We start from the raw sequence: 17,974 nt of genomic DNA, 5'->3' as shown, positions 1-17,974 counted from the left end.
TTCCTGCATCTACTACTATTACTCCACACATTGACCGCTATCCAGCATGCATCTAGAGTATTAAGTTCATGGAGAAACGAAGTAATGCAATAAGAACGATGACATGATGTAGACAAGATCTATTCATGTAGGAATAGACCCCTCTGTCACTGAGATTGAGCACCGCAAGATCGAACCCATCACAAAGCACCTCTTCCCATTGCAGGAAAAATCAATCTAGTTTGCCAAACCAAACCAAAGTTATGGAGAAGAAATATGAGGCTATAAAGGTCATGCATGAAAGAGTTCAGCAAAGACTCAAATAATATTCATGATAGATCTATTCGTAAACTCCCAATTCATCGGATCCCAACAAACACACCGCAAAAAGTCATTACATCGAATATATCTCCAAGAACATAGATGAGAATATTGTATTGATGATCAAAAAGATAGAACAAGCCATCTAGCTACTACCTACCCACCCGTAGGTCTGTGGTAAACTACTCACGCATCACCGGAGGGGCAAGGGTAATGATGAAGAACTCCTCCATGATCGTTGACCCCTCCGGCAGAGTACCGGAAAAGGCCTCTAGATTGGATCTCGTGGTTCTGGAACTTGCAGCGGCTGGAATTGTGTTTCCTCGACTGCCCTAGGGGTTTTAGGGATTTTAGAGTATTTATAGAGTTGATAGTCGGTGGAGAAGCCTCCCATTGGCCCCACTACACCAGGGCACGCCGGGGGCCTCTGGTGTGCCCTGGTTCCTATTGGGCCCCATAGGTCTCCTATGGTGCACTTCCTGGGCCTCCTGGGTGTCTTCTGGGCAGAAAAAATTCTCCAAAAAGTTTCGTGGCATTTGGACTCCGTTTGGTATTGATTTTCAGCGAAGTAAAAAATAGCAACTGGCATTGGGCGCTATGTCAATAGGTTAGTTCCCAAAAATGATATAAAGTTGCTCGTAAATGAGTATAAATCATCCAAGAATGATGCTTTAATAGCATGGAACAATCAAAAATAATAGATATGTTGGAGATCTCTCTCTCTCTGTGTGTGTGTGTGTGTTTTCTTCTGTTTTGCATTGTAGTTTTTTGGCCCAAAACCATTTCTTAAATTCTGGGAGATCTGTAACTCCGATTGGGCTGAAATTTTAAAATGATTTTTTTCTGTATATTATTATTCTTGCAGCGAAAGGAGGGCCTCTGCTTCAATGCGCCGAAACTACGTCTTCATACAGGCTTGCGCTCGTTGAGTCCCTTCCAGGCATGTGAATCGTTTCCAACGAGCAACTTGCGGGACGGCTTCTTGCAGCCAAACTATGAGCCCGAAGAAGCTGGTGGGAAGCACCTCCGCGGGCCACAGATTGTTGCAAAGGTCCTGGAGCACCGGCCTCACCATTCGGAGAAGCTCCACCAGGTGCTTCTTTCGATGATTCAGCAGCTCCGGACGTGGAGACGCCTGGAACTATTGCCAGAACACCTTCTTCGCCTCATGGCCCTCCGCTCGCCGAAGTGGTGGACGGCATCTGATGAACTCCTCGGGAGATCCGTGAAGACCTTTGTGGAGCGCCACAGCTGGGTGAGCTTGACGAACCCCTTGCTTCCAAAAACTCACTGAAGTAAATATGGCTTACCTACGACAATTTGCTCCACCTGCTAGAGCACCTTGCGGTTGGCCTTGGTCTAGGTCTGGAGCTCGGAGTGCGCAAGATGGAGCTTCTTGAGCTCTTCACTCACCTTCTCCTCCTTGACCTGAAGGGCATCGCGCTCCTCGTACATGCCCTTCAGGGTCTCGTACACCTCTAGGACCCATGCCTGATCCCTGTCCCTAGCCACCTTTTCGGCGGCTAGGTCCTTCTCTGCCATGGTGGCCGCAGCATTTTGCTGCTGGGCCTCTTGCTGAGCTTTCAAAAGCTTGGCCTTGAGCCCCTCAAGCTTGGTCAAAGCCGTTGTCATTCAAATGGTTCGGCACTAGCTTCTATTTCACAAAGCTATCCTTACCCAAAGTAAATTTGACAATGTTTTGGATTTTACCTTGAGACTGTTGGATCTGCTTGTTCATCAAATTGAGGTCCTTTAGGGACCTCTAAAGTTTCCAGTTCATCTCCGCAGTCTCCTCGGAGGCGGAGCTCGGAGCCAAGCTAGAAACCTGCAAAGAAACATTTTACAATTAGCCCCTATCCCAACTAGCAATACTCCGCACATGCATGTTATGATGCCTGCCGGAGTCTTCGGGCTACTCATTTATAAAATTATGATACTCTACTTCGATCCCAAAGCCAGTTTCTTGAAACTATCCTTGGGCTCGGGGGCTACTCACTGGCTACACTGTCTAAGTACTATGTCGTAATATAAGTGAAAACGTCCTCGGATAGATACACGGATTTGCAAATAAATCTAAGCATGGAGGTTATTCTTAATATAAGTACAGAAGAATACCTTGAAGCTCGTGACGAGGCCCTTGAAGACCTCACGCGTTTCGGCCTCTATGGAAGGAAAGCCATGTAGTGTTGCGCTGATCAATGCATGGTGCTCTTCCTTGAGGGAGGAGCCCATTAGGGATACCTCCATTTCTTCGGTCCACCTCGCACTAGCCCGCCTTGGGGCGGGAGGCGGGGGTGGGGGAACCTCATAACCCAGAACCGAAGTGCTGGGCATGAGTGTCTCCAACTAGGCGTGAGCGCTGGAGTTGGCTTCGGGTGGGCCGACGTTTGGCCCAGCCCTTCCTTGACGACCTCGAGGACCCCGTCCCCTTGGCCCTGTTGGGCCGAGGTCTCGACCTCGGCCATGGCGACCAACACTTCTGCCCCTGTTGTGTTAACCATGGGGCGGAGTAGACGTCGCTTCCCCCAGCTCCTCTTGAGATGCAGGAGGAGCGGCAGGGTCGGGCATCCCGCTGGTGGGTGGCAGCACGTTCGAGGAGTCACCGCTAAGACGCACCCTCGGCGGACTGAGGAAATTGCTCATATAAATTTTATCTTGATAGAAAGACTTGTTGAATAATGAACATCATAACAAACATACATGCGGGGCACAGGATTCTCCCTCCCCATCTTGAGGAGGTTGATAACCCACAAGTATAGGGGATCGCAACAGTTTTCGAGGGTAAGTATTTAACCCAAATTTATAGATTCGACACAAGGGGAGCCAAAGAATATTTGAAGGTATTAGCAGCTGAGTTGTCAAGTCAACCACACCTGGAGATTAATTATCTACAGCAAAGTGATCAGTAGCACAGTAGTTTGATAGTTTTGGTACTAGTGACAGTAGTAACAATAACAGTGATAGCAGTAATTTGTAGCAAGTGTAGCAGTGATGATAGCAGTAGTAACGCACCAAGATCAATATAAATAAATTCGTAGGCATTGGACCAGTGACTTGTTGGATGATATTCATCATGTGACAGTTATAACCTAGGGCGATACAGCACTAGCTCCAGTTCATCGATATAATGTAGGCATGTATTCCGTAAATAGTCATACGTGCTTTATTAAAAGAACTTGCATGCCATCTTTTGTCCTACCCTCCCATGGTAGCGGGGTCCATATTCGAAACTAAGGGATATTAAGGCCTCCTTTTAATAGGGAACCGGAACAAAGCATTAACACATAGTGAATACATGAACTCCTCAAACTACAATCATCACCGGGACTAGGCCCGGTTGTTGTCACTCCGGGGTTGCCCGATCATAACCGTAGTAGGTGACTACAACTTGCAAGATCGGATCTAAAACATGGATATAATGATGAATTCATAAACAGTTCAAATCTGAGTTCGTGGCACCCGGGCCCGAAGTGACAAGCATTAAGCATAGCAAAGTCATAGCAACATCAATCTAAGAACATAGTGGATACTAGGGATGAAGACCTAACAAAACTAACTCAATTACATGATGAATCTCATCCAACTCCTCACCGACCAGAGAGCCTACGAAGGAATTACTCACTCCCGATGGGGAGCATCATGGAATTGGCGATAGAGATGGGTTGGTGATGACGAAGAATGAAGATCCCCTCTCCGAAGCCCCAAACGGTCTCTAGATCTGCCCTCCCGAGGAAGAACAGGGCTTGGCGGTGGCTCCATCTCCTGGATCGCGATAATCTTTCTCCCTGATTTTTTCAGGAAATATGTGAATTTATAGTATCAAGGGGGTCGTCAGCGGGCCCACCAGGTGGGTACAACCCACCTGGGCGTGCCAGGAGAGGGGGGCGCACCCTGGTGGGTTGTGCCCAACCAGGGGCCCCACTCTAGTGGTTGTTGGCTCCAAAAATCTTTATTTATTCCAAAAAAATCCTCGCAAAGTTTTTTTTCCATTCTGAGAACTTTTATTTCTGCACAAAAACAATACCATGGTAGTTCCGGTGAAAACAGCGTCAGTCCGGGGTTAGTTTCATTCAAATCATGCAAATTAGAGTCCAAAACAAGAGGAAAAGTGTGAGAAAAAGTAGATACGTTGGAGACGTATCAACTCCCCCAAGCTTACACCTTTGCTTGTCCTCAAGCAATTCAATTGATAAACTGAAAGTGAGAAAAAAACTTTTATGAACTCTTTTGCTCTTGTTTGCATAAATAAGCTTAAACAGCACCCAGGTTTTCAGCCAACATTATAACTAACCATGTCAACAATAACTCCTAAGGATTATAATGATTCATATCAATGACATAATCAGCTAGCGAGTGCTACCTCTTGAGCACTGCGTTGGTTTTCCCTTGAAGAGGAAAGGGTGATGCAGTAAAGTAGCATAAGTATTTCCCTCAGTTTTTGAGAACCAAGGTATCAATCCAGTAGGAGACCACGCTCGAGTCCCACGCACCTACACAAACAAATAAGAACCTCACAACCAACGCGATAAAGGGGTTGTCAATCCCTTCACGGTCACTTACGAGAGTGAGATCTAATAGAGATGATAAGATAATATTTTGGGTATTTTTATGGTAAAGACTAAAAGTAAAGAAAGCAAAATAAACGGCGCCAGAAATAGCTTGTTGTTGGGAGATTAATATGATGGAAAATAGACCTGTGGGCCATAGGTTTCACTAGTGGCTTCTCTCAAGATAGCATAAGTATTACGGTGGGTAAACGAATTACTGTTGAGCAATTGATAGAATTGAGCATAGTTATGAGAATATCTAGGTATAATCATGTATATAGGCATCACGTCCGTGACAAGTAGACCGACTCCTGCCTGCATCTACTACTATTACTCCACACATCGACTGCTATCCAGCATGTATCTAGAGTATTAAGTTCATAAGAACGGAGTAACGCTTTAAGCAAGATGACTTGATGTAGAGGGATAAACTCATGCAATATGATATAAACCCCATCTTTTTATCCTTGATGGCAACAATACAATACGTGTCGTTTCCCCTACTGTCACTGGGATCGAGCACCGCAAGATTGAACCCAAAGCTAAGCACTTCTCCTATTGCAAGAAAGATCAATCTAGTAGGCCAAACCAAACTGATAATTCGAAGAGACTTGCAAAGATAACCAATCATTCATAAAAGAATTCAGAGGAGATTCAAATATTGTTCATAGATAATCTTGATCATAAACCCACAATTCATCGGATCTCGACAAACACACTGCAAAATAAGAGTTACATCAAATAGATCTCCAACAGAATCGAGGAGAACTTTGTATTGAGATCCAAAGAGAGAGAAGAAGCCATCTAGCTAATAACTATGGACCCAAAGGTCTGAAGTAAACTACTCACACATCATCGGAGAGGCTATGGTGTTGATGTAGAAGCCCTCCGTGATCAATGCCCCCTCCAGCGGAGCGCCGGAAAAGGCCCCAAGATGGGATCTCGCGGGTACAGAAGGTTGCGGCGGTGGAAATAGGGTTTTGGCTCTGTTTCTGATGGTTTGGGGGTACGTAGGTATATATAGGAGGAAGAAGTAGGTCGGTGGAGCCACGAGGGGGCCACGAGGGTGGAGGGCGCGCCCAGGGGGGTAGGCGCGCCCCCCTGCCTCGTGGCTTCCTTGTCGGTTGCTTGACGTCCACTCCAAGTCCTTTGGATCAGGTTTGTTAATAAAATCACGTTTCCGAAGGTTTCATTCCGTTTGGACTCCGTTTGATATTCCTTTCCTTCGAAACACCGAAATAGGCAAAAAACAGCAATTCGGGCTGGGCCTCCGTTAATAGGTTAGTCCCAAAAATAATATAAAAGTGTATAATAAAGCCCATTAAACATCCAAAATAGAATATAATATATCATGAAACAATAAAAAATTCTAGATACGTTGGAGACGTATCAAGCATCCCCAAGCTTAATTCCTGCTCGTCCTCGAGTAGGTAAATGATAAAAACAGAATTTTTTAGCTACTTAGCATAATTTTCAATGTAATTCTCTTATTTGTGGTATGAATATTTAGATCCGAAAGATTCAAGATAAAAGTTTAATATTGACATAAAAGTAATAATACTTCAAGCATACTAATAAAGCAATCATGTCTTCTCAAAATAACATGGCCAAAGAAAGTTATCCCTACAAAATCATATAGTCTGGCTATGCTCTATCTTCACCACACAAAATATTTAAATCATGCACAACCCCGATGACAAGCCAAGCAATTGTTTCATACTTTTGGTGTTCTCAAACTTTTTCAATCTTCACGCAGTACATGAGCGTGAGGCATGGACATAGCACTATATGTGGAATAGAATGGTGGTTGTGGAGAAGACAAAAAAGGAGAAGATAGTCTCACATCAACTAGGCGTATCAACGGGCTATGGAGATGCCCATTAATAGATATTAATGTGAGTGAGTATGGATTGCCATGCAACAGATGCACTAGAGCTATAAGTGTATGAAAGCTCAATAATGAAAACTAAGTGGGTGTGCATCCAACTTGCTTGCTCACGAAGACCTAGGGCAATTTGAGGAAGCCCATCATTGGAATATACAAGCCAAGTTCTATAATGAAAATTTTCCACTAGTATATGAAAGTGACAACATAGGAGACTCTCTATCATAAAGATCATGGTGCTACTTTGAAGCACAAGTGTGGAAAAAGGATAGTAACATTGTCCCTTCTCTCTTTTCTCTCATTTTTTTAGTTGGGCATCTTCTCTTTTTTTATGGCCTGTTTTTTTCTCTTGTTTTTTTTAAATTTTTCGTCCGGAGTCTCATCCGAATTAGGGGGGAATCATAGTCTCCATCATCCTTTCCTCACTTGTGACAATGCTCTAATAATGATGATCATCGCACTTTTATTTACTTACAACTCAAGAATTACAACTCAATACTTAGAACAAAAATATGACTCTATATGAATGCCTCCCGCGGTGTACCGGGATATGCAATGAATCAAGAGTGACATGTATGAAAATTATGAACGGTGGCTTTGCCACAAAAACGATGTCAACTACATGATCATGCAAAGCAATATGACAATGATGGAACGTGTCATAGTAAACGGAACGGTGGTAAGTTGCATGGCAATATATCTCAGAATGGCTATGGAAATGCCATGATAGGTAGGTATGGTGGCTGTTTTGAGGAAGGTATATGGTGGGTGTATGATACCGGCGAAAAGGTGCGCGGTATTAGAGAGGCTAGCAATGGTGGAAGGGTGAGAGTGCGTATAATCCATGGACTCAACATTAGTCAAAAGAACTCACATACTTATTGTAAAAATCTATTAGTTATCAAAACAAAGTATTACGCGCATGCTCCTAGGGGGATAGATTGGTAGGAAAAGACCATCGCTCGTCCCCGACCGCCACTCATAAGGAAGACAATCAATAAATAAATCATGCTCCGACTTCATCACATAACGGTTCACCATACGTGCATGCTACGGGAATCACAAACTTTAACACAAGTATTTCTCAAATTCACAACTACTCAACTAGCATGACTCTAATATCACCATCTTCATATATCAAAACAATTATCAAGCATCAAACTTCTCTTAGTATTCAACGCACTTATAAGAAAGTTTTTACTAATCTTGGATGCCTATCATATTATGACTAATTTCTGAATTAAAGCAAATTAACATGCTGTTTTGTAGGACTCTCAAAATAATATAAGTGAAGCATGAGAGAACAATAGTTTCTATAAAACAAACCACCGCCCTGCTCTAAAAGATATAAGTGAAGCACTAGAGCAAAAACTATATAGCTCAAAAGATATAAGTGAAGCACATAGAGTATTCTAATAAATTCTGAATCATGTGTGTCTCTCTCAAAAGGTGTGTACAGCGAGGATGATTGTGGTAAACTAAAAGGCAAAGACTCAAATCATACAAGATGCTCCAAGCAAAACACATATCATGTGGTGAATAAAAATATAGCTCCAAGTAAAGTTACCGATGGACGAAGACGAAAGAGCGGATGCCTTCCGGTGCATCCCCAAGATTTGGCTCTTTGGTGTCCTTGGATTTACCTTGGGGTGCCTTGGGCATCCCCAAGCTTAGGCTCTTGCCACTCCTTGTTCCATAATCCATCAAATCCTTACCCAAAACTTGAAAACTTCACAACACAAAACTTAACAGAAAATCTCGTGAGCTTCGTTAGTGAAAGAAAGCAAAACACCACTTCAAGGTACTGTATTAAACTCATTCTTTATTTATATTGGTGTTAAACCTACTGTATTCCAACTTCTCTATGGTTTATAAACTCTTTTACTAGCCATAGATTCATCAAAATAAGCAAACAACACACGAAAAACAGAATCTGTCAAAAACAGAACAGTCTGTAGTAATCTGTAACTAACGCAAACTTCTTGAACTCCAAAAATTCCACCAAAATAGGACGACCTAGATAATTTGTTTATTGATCTGCTGCAATTGGAATCAGTATTTTATCACGTTCTGGTGATTTTTAACAATTGTTTTCGTGAACAGAAAGTTTCTGGAATTTTCAGCAAGAGCAAATAACTATCATCCAAGAAGATCCTATAGGTTTTACTTGGCACAAACACTAATTAAAACATAAAAACACATCTAACCAGAAGCTAGATCAAAGATTTATTCCTAAACAGAAGTAAAAAAGAAAAAAACTAAAATAAAATTGGGTTGCCTCCCAACAAGCGCTATCGTTTAACGCCCTTAGCTAGGCGTAAAAACAAGGATAGATCTAGGTATTGCAATCTTTGGTAGGCAATTCTTTAATAAGACTCCTATAACCCTTAGGAGTTTCTTTCTTTTTATTAATTATCAAACTCCTAGGCACAAAATCAAGAAATCATTTGTAGCAAAAGGTTCCTTAAGGATAGCGAAAAAGTTGGGGTGAACACTTATGGATTTGAGGTCCGCATTTCCCTTACTAGAAGTTTCACCCTTATTATTAGGAACATACATCAATTTGGCAACCTTAGCATTAGAAGGAGTGTTTTTCACGGAAGAAAAGGCAGATCATAGGTTGGTAATAATATCCTCAATTTTATCAATTCTCGAGGAATCTTGATCTATCTTTTCATTAACCATAGGTTCCTTTTCTTTAAAATGTTTGAGAGCAACTCCTACCTTAGATCCGTATTGGGTTACTTGGTTGTGGATCTTTCTATCCAAATTTTCAATCAACTGTATGGTGGCAACTTTATTTTCAATAATTTCAAGCCGTTGCATCACATGTTCCAAAGTTAAAATAGTTCCATTAACCAAAAGAGGTGGTGGGCCAAACAAATCTATCATAGCATTATAAGAATCAAAACTATGGCTACCCAAGAAATTTCCTCCGGTAATGGTATCAAGAATATATCTATTCCAACGAGTGATGCCTACATAAAAATTGCGAAGAAGAACGGAAGTAGATTGCTTCCTAGTAGATCTATTTTGCACATTGCAAATTCTGTACCAAGCATCTTTTAGATTTTTCTCCCTCCCTTTGTTTAAAATTAAGATTTTCATTCTCGGGAGACAACGGAGTAGATAAGGGACTAGCCATAACGACAAAGCAAGCGAAAAAGAGGCGAACGAAAAAAGAGAGCAAATAAAACGGCAAGGGTGAAGTGGGGGAGAGGAAAACGTGAGGCAAATGGCAAATAATGTAATGCGAGGGATAAGAGTTTGTGATGGGTACTTGGTATGTCTTGACTTGTGCATAGGCTCGGCAACGGCGCCAGAAATCCTTCTTGCTACCTCTTGAGCACTGCGTTGGTTTTCCCTTGAAGAGGAAAGGGTGATGCAGTAAAGTAGCGTAAGTATTTCCCTCAGTTTTTGAGAACCAAGGTATCAATCCAGTAGGAGACCACACTCGAGTCCCACGCACCTACACAAACAAATAAGAACCTCACAACCAACGCGATAAAGGGGTTGTCAATCCCTTCACGGTTACTTACAAGAGTGAGATCTAATAGAGATGATAAGATAATATTTTTGGTATTTTTATGGTAAAGACTAAAAGTAAAGAAAGCAAAATAAACAGCGCCAGAAATAGCTTGTTGTTGGGAGATTAATATGATGGAAAATAGACCCGGGGGCCATAGGTTTCACCAGTGGCTTCTCCCAAGATAGCATAAGTATTACGGTGGGTAAACGAATTACTGTCGAGCAATTGATAGAATTGAGCATAGTTATGAGAATATCTAGGTATGATCATGTATATAGGCATCACGTCCGTGACAAGTAGACCGACTCCTGCCTGCATCTACTACTATTACTCCACACATCGACCGCTATCCAGCATGCATCTAGAGTATTAAGTTCATAAGAACAGAGTAACACTTTAAGCAGGATGACATGATTTAGAGGGATAAACTCATGCAATATGATATAAACCCCATCTTTTTATCCTCGATGGCAACAATACAATACGTGTCGTTTCCCCTACTGTCACTGGGATCGAGCACCGCAAGATTGAACCCAAAGCTAAGCACTTCTCCTATTGCAAGAAAGATCAATCTAGTAGGCCAAACCAAACTGATAATTCGAAGAGACTTGCAAAGATAACCAATCATTCATAAAAGAATTCAGAGGAGATTCAAATATTGTTCATAGATAATCTTGATCATAAACCCACAATTCATCGGATCTCGACAAACACACTGCAAAATAAGAGTTACATCAAATAGATCTCCAACAGAATCGAGGAGAACTTTGTATTGAGATCCAAAGAGAGAGAAGAAGCCATCTAGCTAATAACTATGGACCCAAAGGTCTGAAGTAAACTACTCACACATCATCGGAGAGGCTATGGTGTTGATGTAGAAGCCCTCCGTGATCAATGCCCCCTCCAGCGGAGCGCCGGAAAAGGCCTCAAGATGGGATCTCGCGGGTACAGAAGGTTGCGGCGGTGGAAATAGGGTTTTGGCTCTGTTTCTGATGGTTTGGGGGTACGTAGGTATATATTGGAGAAAGAAGTAGGTCGGTGGAGCCACGAGGGGCCCACGAGGGTGGAGGGCGCGCCCCCTGCCTCATGGCTTCCTTGTTGGTTGCTTGACGTCCACTCCAAGTCCTCTGGATCACGTTTGTTAACAAAATCACGTTCCCGAAGGTTTCATTCCGTTTGGACTCCGTTTGATATTCCTTTCCTTCGAAACACTAAAATAGGCAAAAAACAGCAATTCTGGTTGGGCCTCCGATTAATAGGTTAGTCCCAAAAATAATATAAAAGTGTATAATAAAGCCCATTAAACATCCAAAACAGAATATAATATAGCATGGAACAATAAAAAATTATAGATACGTTGGAGTGTATCAGCGAGCAATAATAAGATATCTCAAACAACAACACGTTGTGAAAACAACCATGATATGATATGACAATACTGGTATCTTGCTAGCCCTTTCTGAGACCGCAAAACATAAATGCAGAGCACCTCCAAAGTTCAAGCAGTGACTAAACATTATAATTTATGGTAGAAAAGATCCAGTCATGATGCACCCAACATTAGCTATACACAATGCATAAATTATGACAGCTGTGCTCTACTCAGTTTCTGGCGCTTGGTTTATAGAAGGTGATGACACAACATAAAAGTAAATAAAAAGTCCTTCGCGGAGGGAAGCAGTGATTTGCAGATGCCAGAGCTCAATTTTTAAAACAGAGATAAATGATAATTTTGAGACATGCCCCCTTCTCATTCACTTCACGACCATCAGTTATCAACATCTTCAATGCTAAGCACGCTATTGGCGGTCCCCAAGCGTAAAGTAAAAGTTTTGACTCCATTGGGAGTTTTTGTTTGATTATTCAAGAGATGAACTCTTTTTCATATTTGCAATTTGGGGCTGGGCACCCCTAATACCGCCCATTTCCTCGTGCGATGGCGAGTGAATAAACACTCGACCTGAGGATAACATGCTTAGCACAGAAGATATCGACCACCTTCTGTCGTTCCATGAACGATCCAGGCACACAAAAAGGATAATTTTTTTAGAAGTTTTTAGAGGTGGCACATGCAAATTTAGTTAGGACGGCAGGGTAATACCGCATATAGGTAGGTATGGTGGACTCATCTGGAATAACTTTGGGTTCAAGGTTTTGATGCACAAGGAGAATTCCCACTTAGTACAGGCGAAGGCTAGCAATTAAGATTGGGAAGCGGCCAGCTAGAGAGCAATAACGATCATGACCAGGCATTATGCATAAGTAACATTGGACACTAGCATGAGTAGTATATGAACACCATGAACATAAACATTATAGAGACTATGTTGATTTTGATTCACTAAATGCACGAACATGTACCAAGTCAAGCCACTCGAACATTCAGAGGAGGATACCATATCATCATACTACATCACAATCATTTTAACGCTATGTCGATATCAGAGATAAATCATTATTGACTCCTAGCTACTTATGCATGGCATGAGAAACTATAATCTCCAATTGTCATTGCAAACATGTTTAATTGTAATGGGCTGAATCATGGGCACTAGGTTAAACATATTTACACAACAGGAACAAGTCATCATTATTGCCTTTCACCTGCATGACCGAATGATAAGAAAAAAGGTAATAATAGTGAAAGAGTGCCATGGACTAAGCTGGAATTTGCAAAACATTTTATTCAAAAGGAGAAGACAAGGTAAAATGGGCTCTTTATTAGTTCAACAGTTATTCATATGAGAGCCACTCAATATTTTCATCGTGGTCTTCTCCTCGGTAAGACTCGAATAAGAAGAAAAGAAATTCAGAGAAACACACTGAAATATTTTTGGAGTTTTTGGTTTTCTTCAACAAGCAAAATAAAAAGCAAAACCGAGAAAAACTATTTACACGGGAAAACCCCCCTAACAAGCAAAAGAAGAATAAGGAAATCTTTTTGGGTTTTCTTTTTAATACTACTACTAAGCATGCATAGAAAGTAAATTACTACGACTATTTTTTTTGGTTTTTTCTCAAGTTTTTCAAACACACAAGAAGAAAGCAAGAAAATAAATCTAAGCATGGATGATACATTGAAAAAGTGTGAGCACGGACAGACAGAATAATATGTGAACATGAATGTAATGTCGTGAGAAACACGTACTCCCCCAAGTTTAGGCTTTTGGCCTAAGTTGGTAATCGGTCAGTAGCCTGGAGGGTAGTAGGGATCCTGAGGAGCGGGCATCCACACATCCCACTGCGGAGGTGCCTGTGCAGCCTCGGCACCAGCCTGAGCATTCCAGTACGCGAGGATGTCTGCAGGCATAATCCGGTATCCGCCCCTGGCAACAGAATCAAACAAAGCAGGTGCAGGCAAGGGGATAACATCACGAGTTATTAAGATGGCAAGATCAGAACGGTCATGTGCAAGAAAGTGATGGTGATGCATGGCTGCACGGTCTAGGTAAACTGTGGTAAGAGGGACATCATGAGGGCGTATCGCAACCTCGAAGTGATCTGCCAAACGAGTGGCAAAAATCCCACCATGTATTTTTTCCCTGTGATTTATTAAGATGGAGGCGACGAACCACAATAGCTCCCAAGCTATAAGTGTTGTCGCCCTCTATTGCGCGATGTAAAACAGCAAGGTCTGGTGAACTAAGTGCACCCACCTTCTCCCTAGCAAGCAAGCATTTGGTAATAAAGAGTGCAAAGTAACGAACAGCAGGAAAATGTAAGCCACCGGCAGTGATGGCTGACACTCTCCTCTCATCACCCACTGTCAAAGTGCGACAGAAATCCTCAAACTCAGCCGGCCTAGGCTCAGCCAAGCTCCCATCAGACGGGATCATGCATATGTCACAAAATTTAGTAAGTGGTATCTGGTGGTTTTCAGCATATAAATCAAAGCTCACTTCAGGAGGATTATTTCTAGGCAAAAATGTAAAGCTTGAACAAAGACATTTGTGAGGATTTGGTGCTGGTCACACTCATATGCGATGAAGTCGGTGAGACCAGCGTTGGCAATGAATTGCATGAACTCATCATGAATTCCAGCTTCTTGTAGGAACGAGATGTGCGGCCATTTGCACGGCCGTACCTCTGCCAACCTTCGAAGGTGGAGATCATTGTCAGAAGACTCCCCAATAACACCCTTGGAGTTTTTCCTAGAGCCAAACTTCTTGAAGATATTCATGTCCGCGTACAATTCTTCCTATGAACAAAAATCTGAATTTTTAGTTCATAAATTTTTTCCAACAAAACTTCACAAAACTAATAGCAACTACTCATAGGGATACATAGAGGCCATAACAAGCATTCAAACTACTTAGAACACTAAGAATTAAACATGCAAGCACATCGACAACAGCACCAAGAGTAGCTATTTATTCAAAGTATAAACCACTGAACAAAAACTAATTGGACAAATGACGGAGTCACATACCAAGCAACAAATCCCTGAAACAGTTTTGGAAATGGAGCGTCGAGTAAAGAGATCGAAAATGACAGCAGAATGAACAAGAACACAGGAGAGAGAGCAAGAGTGATTTTATCCTGGAGATAGGTGACAATGTGGGATGAAGAGATAAGTGAGGGGGCCCACGTGGGGACCACAACCCACCAGGGCGCGCCCGGGGGCTCTGGCGTGCCCAGGTGGGTTGTGCCCACCTGGTGCACCTCCCTCTGGTAATTTTTGTACCAAAAATCCTTAAATATTCAGGGAAAAATCATATAAAATTTTTAGGGCATTCTGAGAACTTTTATTTTTTGGGTGATTTTTTTATTGCACGGGAAATTCTGAAAACAGACAAAACATGGCATTTTATTTTATTTAACTAATAAAAACAGAGAATAAAAAGTAAGGACAGAAGGTAGTGCTTACTGAATTCATCGACTTCATACCGTTCAAAAATGATTCATAAGTACTAGTCATCAACCCGTGCGACAACACGGGCTAGAACTTTTACTGTTGGTTTTATGCAAATATTGTTCAAGACAAAAATATATTTTTGTACATTGTTAAAAACATGACATACAAAAAGAGACAACAGGAGTCGTATCCCTTGGACTATTACGTGAGTATATTATGAATAATTTCCAAGAAAAGGCAGAATGCACACGGTGCCACTGACAATAGTAAGGCAATATATCTATCGAATTGAGACTGGTTTGATATATTAATAATATCTTATATGATCATGTATATTTCTAAAAAGGGAATACCTTGAAATCTGAAATTTATTAAAATTAGGTACGATCATGACATATATAGGCGAGTATTCAATTTTGTCACTTGGTAATAAATAGTGCTTTCAAACAATATTATTTTGTAGTTCTTGTAGATAACTTATGTGAGATGAATTCTTTAGACTTTTTGTTCTTTCTTACTCGAGGTTTTTGTTGTTATTGTCTTTTTAAGATTAACATTGAATTTTTTATGAAAGATTTTATGGTTGAAATTTTATTATATTTGCAATGGAAATATGTATACGACTTTTGTCTGTATTAGATTTTAATGATTCGCGCATGATACTCGAAAAACATTATTTATGGTATTTCTATTTGATGTTTGTTTGTGAAGTTTTTTTGCTCGTTCTTTACCGGGCCAAGGCCAACATAAAAGATATAGACATAAGGGAAAGCAATTATTATTTATTATACTTAATAAGCACGTAAATAGTGATGTTTATTTTTCATGCATATTTAACATGTCAGCTATTTATAATTACTTAAATCAACAAAAGTAGAGCTTTCTAACTCCAATTTTGAAAAGATATTTTTTAGTGTGAGTACATTTTTTTAATGTTTAATATAACATTTTTTTATTTTCATGTTTTTCTTCTTAGTCGTTCACTGTACATCTGATATTTGTGTGCAACGTGAATATGCACATGCTTGTGCTATCCATTCTCTTGGGGCTCACGTGTGCGGTGTAACAGATAGTTAAAGAACTATATAGTAGCGTATTATAATCCTGCTATACTGCGACCCATGTGTCCAGTAAATAAAGAAAGGCAAAGGTTGCCGAATAATCTTGAGTGGATTGCGTGCTATACTTTCTTCCTCCTGCCATTTCTTCCCTTATCTCCCAAAAATGGATATCTTCAGCCATGGCAAAGATTGATCCAGGAATCCGCCGGGGGTGCGTAGCCCAGTCGCTGCTAGTTCCAATCCCACGCCCGGCGCCGACTGGCCTCCTCTCCCCACTCGCCGTTCCCCCAAAATGAAGCCTTCGATCCAGCCACTGGTCGTATATTTTGTTCCCTATCCTTCAATTTCTTAGCGATAAATCTTACAAAGCAACCACTATGGGATACATCAGGTGCGTGGTTAAATCATTTGATTTTGTGTATGTATTATCTTAAGAATTGGAAACTTGCTTTGAGGGATGCCTTATTTCCCTTTTGGGTCTGTGTAGATGTGCAGTGAGGTGATGTATGTGTGGTGTAGAGATGGGTGGTAGAGGAGTCGTCAAGGAGACTGTTTTAGCTGAATCGATACACCTGTGTTAGCTTATTTTGTGTTTTTTTGCCTGAGCTAAATTGTTTGAATTTGTAGGATCTAACCTGTAATATGTGTTCACCGTCATACCTGTAGAGCAGACCACATTCGTCACCATTTAGGCATATAACATGGAATCAAGATCCAACCGCTCCATGCTTAATGACACCACACAGATCGCCATTGACAGAATTGATCTTGGCATATTATGAAAATAATAATCAAATCTAGCCCTTGCTTGGTCGGATGTATGACCTGAATCATCATTAATGAAATCATCCAAGTATATTTACATAGAAACACGAAAATATTGCCACTTTGTGCTCGATCATGCCCAAGGAAGAGATGTTGATGGATCTTTTATTTTGTATTGACAGATGTATATTATGGTCATGTCATAGCTATGAGACAGATCAAGGCATGAGTCGTGAGATCCAAACTGCGGATACTTAGTAAACTGAAGGTACACATTCATGATCCATCTAGTTCTTTTTTTTAATACTGATTATGCAATGCACAGACCACAGATTGTTTTAGTGATATATCAAATTTGCAAACATAGTTATGTGTGTCCGCAGAAATACCTGATTCATCTGAAATCCGTATGAAGTTCCATTTGAAGAAGGTTACATAGAGTAAAATAGAAATATTCTAAGGTCTCTTGACTATTTGCTCATATTGAAGGTGGAATTGCAGTCTCTGTGCAGAAGGCTGCCGGTGCTGAAGTTCAAATCCAAAGATACGCCAAGATGCTTCACCTGCAGATAGGTATCGTGCATCAAGGTACATTTGTATCTCGTCATGGTTATTTCTGCACCCAAAATTACAGTTGCTCTGTCCTCTCCTTTGTGGATATACTTGAACAAATACTTTATGGATCTTGATTTATTACACCATTCCATGTTTATATGGGGCTGTGGTAGAACCAGGGATCCTACCGGGCCTGCTCCGTAGGTTGTAGGGGAAGGATGGAGTAGGGCGAGGCGATGAGCAGGCGCGCCGGCGGCTGGGCGCCGTCGCGTAGGAGGAGGATGGCGGCGGCGGCTAGGGTTAGAGGCGGCTAGGGTTCCGGCTTCTCTAGGAGCCGGGCAATAGAGATAATATTCTTCTTATTGCTTGATTCCAAAAAGAGTCTTACAGCCTATATTTATAACCTAGATAACTTGCATAAGAATTAACCTAAGATAACTTGCATAAGAATTAACCTAAGATAACTTGCATAAGAAT

General features: G+C 41.3%; 1 long non-coding RNA gene across 1 annotated transcript; it reads left to right on the top strand.

Annotated features, from left to right (window-relative positions):
* The first annotated feature begins 16,261 nt into the window (after positions 1–16,261).
* LOC123049214 (uncharacterized) lies at positions 16,262–17,726 on the top strand. Its single transcript, XR_006423482.1, has 3 exons — positions 16,262–16,568; positions 17,125–17,210; positions 17,432–17,726. It is a non-coding gene; the product is annotated as an uncharacterized lncRNA (long non-coding RNA).
* The last annotated feature ends 248 nt before the right edge of the window (positions 17,727–17,974 follow it).

Source organism: Triticum aestivum, chromosome 2D (assembly GCF_018294505.1).
Source record: "Triticum aestivum cultivar Chinese Spring chromosome 2D, IWGSC CS RefSeq v2.1, whole genome shotgun sequence".
NCBI lineage: Eukaryota > Viridiplantae > Streptophyta > Magnoliopsida > Poales > Poaceae > Triticum > Triticum aestivum.
This window is presented reverse-complemented; position numbering and strand designations above follow the sequence as displayed.